General features: G+C 44.1%; 1 long non-coding RNA gene across 1 annotated transcript; it reads right to left on the minus strand.

Annotated features, from left to right (window-relative positions):
* Window positions 1-270: 270 nt before the first annotated feature.
* Window positions 271-3,696, minus strand: LOC123110277 (uncharacterized). The gene is made up of 2 exons (XR_006453246.1): window positions 1,648-3,696; window positions 271-1,239 (listed from the first exon to the last, which is right to left on the minus strand). It is a non-coding gene; the product is annotated as an uncharacterized lncRNA (long non-coding RNA).
* Window positions 3,697-7,227: the final 3,531 nt, after the last annotated feature.

Genomic DNA, 7,227 nt, shown 5'->3' on the forward strand with positions numbered 1-7,227 from the left:
GTAATAAAGCTTCGGGATCCCTCCCTGTTAAAATAAACTTTGACAATAACGCCTGTAAATAAATAATATTTTTCACTTGTATACTCTGCATGTACTCTTACGTCAAGCTCCCACATAGATATAAAATTACAGACATGTGATATTCAATCACCAATTCTATTATTTGTCTAATGAAATTTTTTATTCTATTTTTCTTCTGGCTCTACGGACAATAGGAAGGTCACGGCAACCATACTGTTATACTCCATATAACGTATCATCCTTACTACATGAAAAATGTGGTACATTACCACTACATCTACAATCCATATGACAAACAATAGTGGCCCGTAGCTCGTACAAGTGCAGTGTCCATGTTAGAAGGTTTAGCACACTTTCCTGCTCCATCCATGCTACAGTTGAGTACTGCAATATGAGTGGCAAAGTACAACCCTACAACTGTATTTCAAATAGGCATAAGAGAGAGAATATATTGCATTACTTCTGACCCTCCAGGAGTGTCTCTTCCTTGATGGTTCCAATAAATTGATATCCATGTTTGACTACTTCTATAAGAGATATAATGTTCCAATAAATTGGTATCCAGGTTTGACTACTCCTATAAGAAACTTACTTCATGTAGTGTGTAGACACTTGAAGAAACATGTGTTATCTCATTCCAAGAAATACTGGAAGACTAATAGACATAGCCCTAGGCTAGTTGAAGTGGTTTCTGAAAAAGAAAATCATGATATTACAAATTGAAGTTGTTCACAAGAGAAATATCAATTTAATTTGACACAGAGTTACAATACTGGGGAAACTGGGATTTACAAAGTAACTTCGAACTAAATAATATAGCAAAATCAGGTTATAAGGATTGACTTATTTCTGTTCTGAAAAATCTACGCATCATGTAAAATGCTAAATAAGTGCAGAATTTGTACAGTTAGAAATAGCAGACTTGCGACACACTAATCAGATTATCATGATGGAGCTCAGACTTGTAAGGCATTATAGATGGCAACACTGTCCATGTGAGTGACACAACTTAATGTACCTTTGTTCAAACTTATAGTTTTGCAGGACATTATAAATGGCTTTAAAATCCAATTATGCTCTACCCTGCAAGCAGCCCACACTTGTGTTTGAACACAAATACCTCCTGGATGAACCAAGTCGCAGGATACACAAGCATCCAGATTATGGACGGATAATATAAAACATCTAGCTTGACAATGCACTTGTTCTTGGAGTAACCTGCAACAAAAACAACAATTCCTTTCCATCTACTATTAAATTTGAGACAGCGGTTTGCTCTGCTTCAGGTACTGCTATAGTGTAAGGATCGAGATTCTCTATGGTTCTTCCTTGTCTACAAATAGAAAAGAATAAGAAAAAAGTCCTTATCAATGCTATTGACAAAATTATGTGAAGTCCTTCTATCTCAGGCAAACTAACGGCGATGTTTCCCTACCACCATGATAGAGGAAGATAAATTAGGAACGTAAATAATCATCTTGCGTAAGCTGTGACTATAATCAAATATATTACCAAAGAACACAAAAGGCCCTGGAGACGTCGTGTAAATTAAAGTGATCAAGAAATAAGCTATAAACTAATTAGGACCATCAACTTTTTATACTGGAAGAGTTCATCTCTTATTACCTCTTTGTCATCAAGCCCACCTGATTTGGTTTCATATATAGATTGGAGTAGCATCTTGATCTCAACTGCTAAATTACTGCAAGGGTAAGTTGACCAAGTCAGAAAAAACGCTGATAATTCCTTGAACATGGTAATGAATAAACTATAATGGAAATACGGAAATCAGTTAGTAGAAAATTAGTTTTATGAGGAGCAAAACATTTGTGAGCAAAACTGAGCTGCAGTTTATAAAGTTGCAGAATTAGAGAAAGAAAATGCTTTGAAATCGACATTTGTAATGAAGAAGTACTGAATATAAGCTGCAACTGTGAGATTGTTCACTTTGCATAGGTTTTACTTGTGCGTGCGGAGAATAATTTCAATTCTAGTTTATGGTTCATGTATATGGAACACCTTTAGCCCAGCACCCCACAGGACTTGAGCGACCCACACATCAATCACCTTGTGTACTATCTTTAGAATCACAAGCATATCTGCATGTAAGTGCTGCTAGTATCCTAATACAATAGCCAGGAATGACAACACCAAGTTCCCGACTGTCTTAACTGACAGACAACAATAGTTCCACTTCCACATGGTAGTTCAAGTTGACTGACCTAGTAATAGAATCAAATGATGTGCTCATAAGAATGATTTCTGTCAAGTCATGAGCAATTCTCTAAACTAGATTTCAAAGTTCACCAGAGCTTGGCTGAAAGACTGCAGTGCAGCGATGTGGACAGAGGAAGCTTCTTCTGTGTCCATGGGATCATCATCTTCAGTTTCTGATTCATCCGGTGACAAAGAGGGATTTCAGTGCGAGCAAGAAATTAAAGTGTATGTACAGACAAAAAAAAACTATGCAAGGCTACAGATTCTGATGATACAACATCAATTTACTTAAGCTCTTACACAAGAGCAGTGAAGGTCAAGGTGAACCTAAGGAAATATCATACTTGGCAAAAAAAAGTTGAAAGAAGACGATCAAATTAAAATCATGTAACTAAATACACAGAAGAATCTTCTTATAAATAAATCAGGCAACCAATATTTTGTCCGATATTCAAAGAGCTATGTTTGAATGACTCTTCTATATTATACGATGCTCTATGCCAACAGATAAATGAGAGCAAAAAGAGTGTTATTAAAATTGTATGCATGCCTTATATATACCAACGGTCGTTCTTGAGAAATATTGTGGCTCATGCCTCATGACATTTAGAAAAAATTGGATAATATGTAGGTGCTAGCACTTTCCAGAAGGTACAAACCTTACAGGTTCACTCAAGCAAATACCACAAATCATATAATGGCACAAAAATGGTTTGTGGTTCACAAAATTACAGAATAATTGAGAGAGAGAGAGAGAGAGAAGCAGCAACATGTTGGAGTTCAGAGAAGAACTGCATCAACGGGTTTGAGAAGAGCTTCAGAAGAAATGCAGCAGCAGCAGCAGCGCTAGGAGAGATGGGACAGTCACAGGCAGCAAGGAGCAGAGAGGAGAGGTAGCAGCGGGCAGAGAATCGACAGCAGAGAGATTGAGTTAGAGGAGCAGCAGTAGGGACGTGGGGGAAGAGAGATGCAGCGGCAGAGCGGCGCCACCGCCGGCGACTGCCTCCCTCACCCTGCGCCCCTTCTCCTTCTCATTTCTTCCTCTCTTTCCTCTCTCCCTCACGCCATATCTCTCTCTTTCTCTGGATGAGCAGGACACCAGCGCCATCGGAGCAAGCTGCCGCACCAGCCGCCTGAACCCTCGACGCCGTGCCCAGATCCGCCATCTTCCTCGCGTCGCCCGCCGCCCGCCTACCCGTTCCGATGAACTCCAGCGCTGCCTGCCCATTTGGACAGAGTCTGCCGGCTGATGAAGAGCGGTGACGACGAAGGAGGAGGAGAGAGAGGAGTTGGGGGAAGGTGCGGCGCCGGCGTCGAGTGTCGCCGGTGGTGGAAAGCCGCAGGGGTGGGGGCGGCGCACGGCGGAGGGGCGGCGGCGGCGCGCGGCGGAGGGGTGAGGGCAGACTGCGACGGCGCTTGGCGGGGGCCGGCGGCGCGCTGGAGGTGGAGACGGGGGAGTTAAGCGTGTTTTTTTTCTTTTCCATCGCCCGTACCTGTTCAGTTTGACATATTAGGAGGATTGCGGGTTAATTTCTGAAAAACGAAGGGACTTTTCTGCAAAAGCGCCGATGACGTACGAGCAGAAGTGATCCGTGGTTTATTAGTAGGGAAAGATGTGGGCTATATAATTACCCTGCAGCGTGGATTGTCGTCGTCTTTGATGTATTGCAACCTTCAATTTCCTCTGTTGTTACTATACTTCTATATATATATATGATCAGACATGAGCTATATGCATGCTTATATAATATATCCTCCTTCCTTCAAATACAATTAATGATGTTGGTGAAATTGGTACTGTGGTATGGATGGATGACCCATGTTGTTTCTGTTGTTTTTGGAGTAGGGGTGTCCTTCAAGTAATTTTGATATTCAGTTTGAATTTACACCAAGTACTGGAGGTCATAGAAAAATAGCCCTATCCAAACACCTTCTTGTTCTGCAGTAAACTAGGTGCTTTCCCAGCAGAAAGCGCCACTTGTGCAACCTCATGTCTGTTTCCCGGTGGATAATTTTTTTTAAACACGGTCTCTTAGAATGCGATTCATTAAAAACGGTCGAAGAGAGTTGTTGGGTTAATTAGCAGAAACTCGGGCAAAAACCGTTACAACACGCCCACAAAGAAAGGCACACGGCCGACCTGGCACCTACAAGACACACACACACCTCCGAGAAAAGGACACCGTCATCGTCATCATCTCTCCCCGATCAAGTGGCTCCGACTTCGCCGCGGATGTCCCCTCAAGATCCCTCTGGACGAATAGTACATGAGAACCCTGCCGGCAAAAGCCAAACAATCGGCCATAGGCGTCAAGGACCAGACAACTCCGACTTTGATGACAATCGAGCGTCGCGGAAGAAAAGGATCACACCTTGCATGAACAGGGTCTGATTTGTAGATGTCTGTACTCAGACATGTAATGCTTCCGCTTGTTGCTTGTATGCTCTGTATGATGGGTCCTGTGACCCCTGTTTGCAATAAATGCTATGTTGGCTCTTTGAGCCTTATTTATATGAGTTGTTGAGTTATGTTGTGATGTCATGTTGTACAACACATACTTGCATGTTATGCGTACGTGTAATGTGTATTGCTATGTGTGGGATCTGACTATCTAGTTGTTTATCCTTAGTAGCCTCTCTTACCGGGAAATGTCTCCTAGTGCTTCCACTGAGCTCTGGTAGCTTGCTACTGCTCCAGAACACTTAGGCTGGCCGGCATGTGTCCTTCTTCGTTCCTGTGTCTGTCCCTTCGGGGAAATGTCACGCGGTGTCTACCGGAGTCCTGTTAGCCTGCTACAGCCCGATTTACCGGAGTCCTGCTATCCCAGTTGCTACAGCCCGGATTCACTCGCTGATGACCGACACGTTCGATGCTGGGTCATGTATGCCTGTCCCTGTAAGTTAGTGCCACTTTGGGTTTATGACTAGCCATGTCAGCCCGGGTTCTTTGTCATATGGATGCTAGCGACACTATCATATACGTGTGCCAAAAGGCGCAAATGGTCCCGGGCATGGTAAGGCGACACCCGTGGGAATACCGTGCGTGAGGCCGCAAAGTGATATGAGGTGTTACATGCTAGATCGGTTTGGCATAGAATCAGGGTCCTGATAGCTTTGGTATTAGAGCCTGACTGCCTGTAGGATTACCAAGCCAAAGTGGTCGAAATTGAGTCTAGAAATTCTCTAGTTATGTAAGGGAATTGATTGTGGGAAGGAACGTAAGGCTCTTTTTACTCCTTATACCTCATGGCCTTCTAATCTGAGTCATTCTATCTTTCCTACGGGGTTAAGGAACTAGGCTTTCTCTTCCGTCTATCAGGATCACGTGTTATTACTCCGTAGTCCCATAGGATTGGTTGATTAGAGTCATATCCCAGTTTCGAGTACTTCCGGTGTAGCATGTTCAGTATGACCTCAGAACCTAGAGTGGTGATGTTGAGTTGTTATACTACCCCATTTTTGGCAGGATGTCTCATTCTGAGCATTTTACTGCCGTTATGTTGCCGGAATTGCCCTAGGAGTTCGAGAGTTACTAATTTCCTTGTCCTACATTCTACAGACTATAGATGACCTGATTCTGTCCTTGGTTTTGTTTCTCATGATGTCATCAGTTAAGCGAAGTTCTGTTGTTCGTAGCCAGAACCACGGAGATGGTAGGGACGAGGATCCTCCTGACCCGCCTTCGTTGACAGAGTTCATGTTAGAGATGGAGAGGAACAAGCGTGAGTCTAACCGCTTGTTGGCACGTATCGAGGAGAACACTGCACATCAGTTCAAAGGGTCTGTAACCATTCATGACTTCATTCGCTTGCACCCACCTACCTTTCATCATTCCATCGAGCCACTCGATGGAGATGACTGGCTCCGTAGTATCACTCATAAGTTGCGTTCCGCGAACGTAGGTGAAGATGACAAGGTCACCTATGCCACATACCACCTGGAAGGTCCTGCTAGTCTTTGGTGGCAGAACTATGAGGCTATGCTTCCAGCTGGCCAGATTCCTACCTGGAGGGATTTCACCGAGGCTTTTCGCGAGCATCACATTCCTGAGGCCCTCATTGATCACAAGAGAGAAGAGTTCTGTAGTTTCACCCAGAGTAAGATGACTGTTGATGCTTACAGTAGAGAGTTTGAGAACCTCGCCCGCTATGCCATAGAAGAGGTGTCCACGGACGCCAAGAAGCAGGCTAGGTTCCGGAAGGGTCTCAACCCCAAGTTGCGACGTGATCTCCACTTGCACCATTGCAATACGTTCTAGGATCTGGTGAACAAGGCTATTAATGCAGATAGCTCAGCTCACTTATGAGTAGTCTCGTAAGCACACCCGTGATTTGGGATCTTCCTCCAGTTCTAGTTCTCAAAAGCGCCGGATTTGGGTTCCGAACTCCGCTCTTCCACCCGGATATGTACCGAGGCCATCTTATGTGGCACCTCATCCAGTTCAGTAGTATGCTCCACCCAGGCCTATTGGTGGACCGCCTGCCAATGCGGGTCCACATCCTACCTCCAAGATTTGTTACAAGTGCGGAGAGCTAGGCCACATTGCCTGTATTTGCACTCAGACCAGAGTTGCTCCACCCCAGCCCGAGAAGTCTGTTGGCCGTGGTAAGCCATCACGCAAGATGATCAGTGCCAAGTCAGCTCACCCTAAACATGGACGTGTGCATCACGTCTCAGCTAAAGACGCTCATGATGATCCGGATGTCGTTCTTGGTACACTCCTTGTCAACTGTCATCCAGCATCGGTTCTGTTCGATACTGGAGCATCTTACTCCTTCATTTCTGAAGGCTATGCTCGTTTGCACGACATGTCATTTTGTGATATGCCAACTCCACTTGAAAACCATAGCTGATTCTGGTGGAGTTGGCAAACCACCAGAATCAGCTATGGTAATGAAATCCTTGTTGATAGACTTGTATTCCTTGCATCACTTGTAGTCCTCAAGTCCTCAGATATTAACATCATCTTGGGTATGGACTGGATGACAG

This window comes from Triticum aestivum, chromosome 5B (assembly GCF_018294505.1).
Source record: "Triticum aestivum cultivar Chinese Spring chromosome 5B, IWGSC CS RefSeq v2.1, whole genome shotgun sequence".
In the NCBI taxonomy this organism is placed as follows: domain Eukaryota; kingdom Viridiplantae; phylum Streptophyta; class Magnoliopsida; order Poales; family Poaceae; genus Triticum; species Triticum aestivum.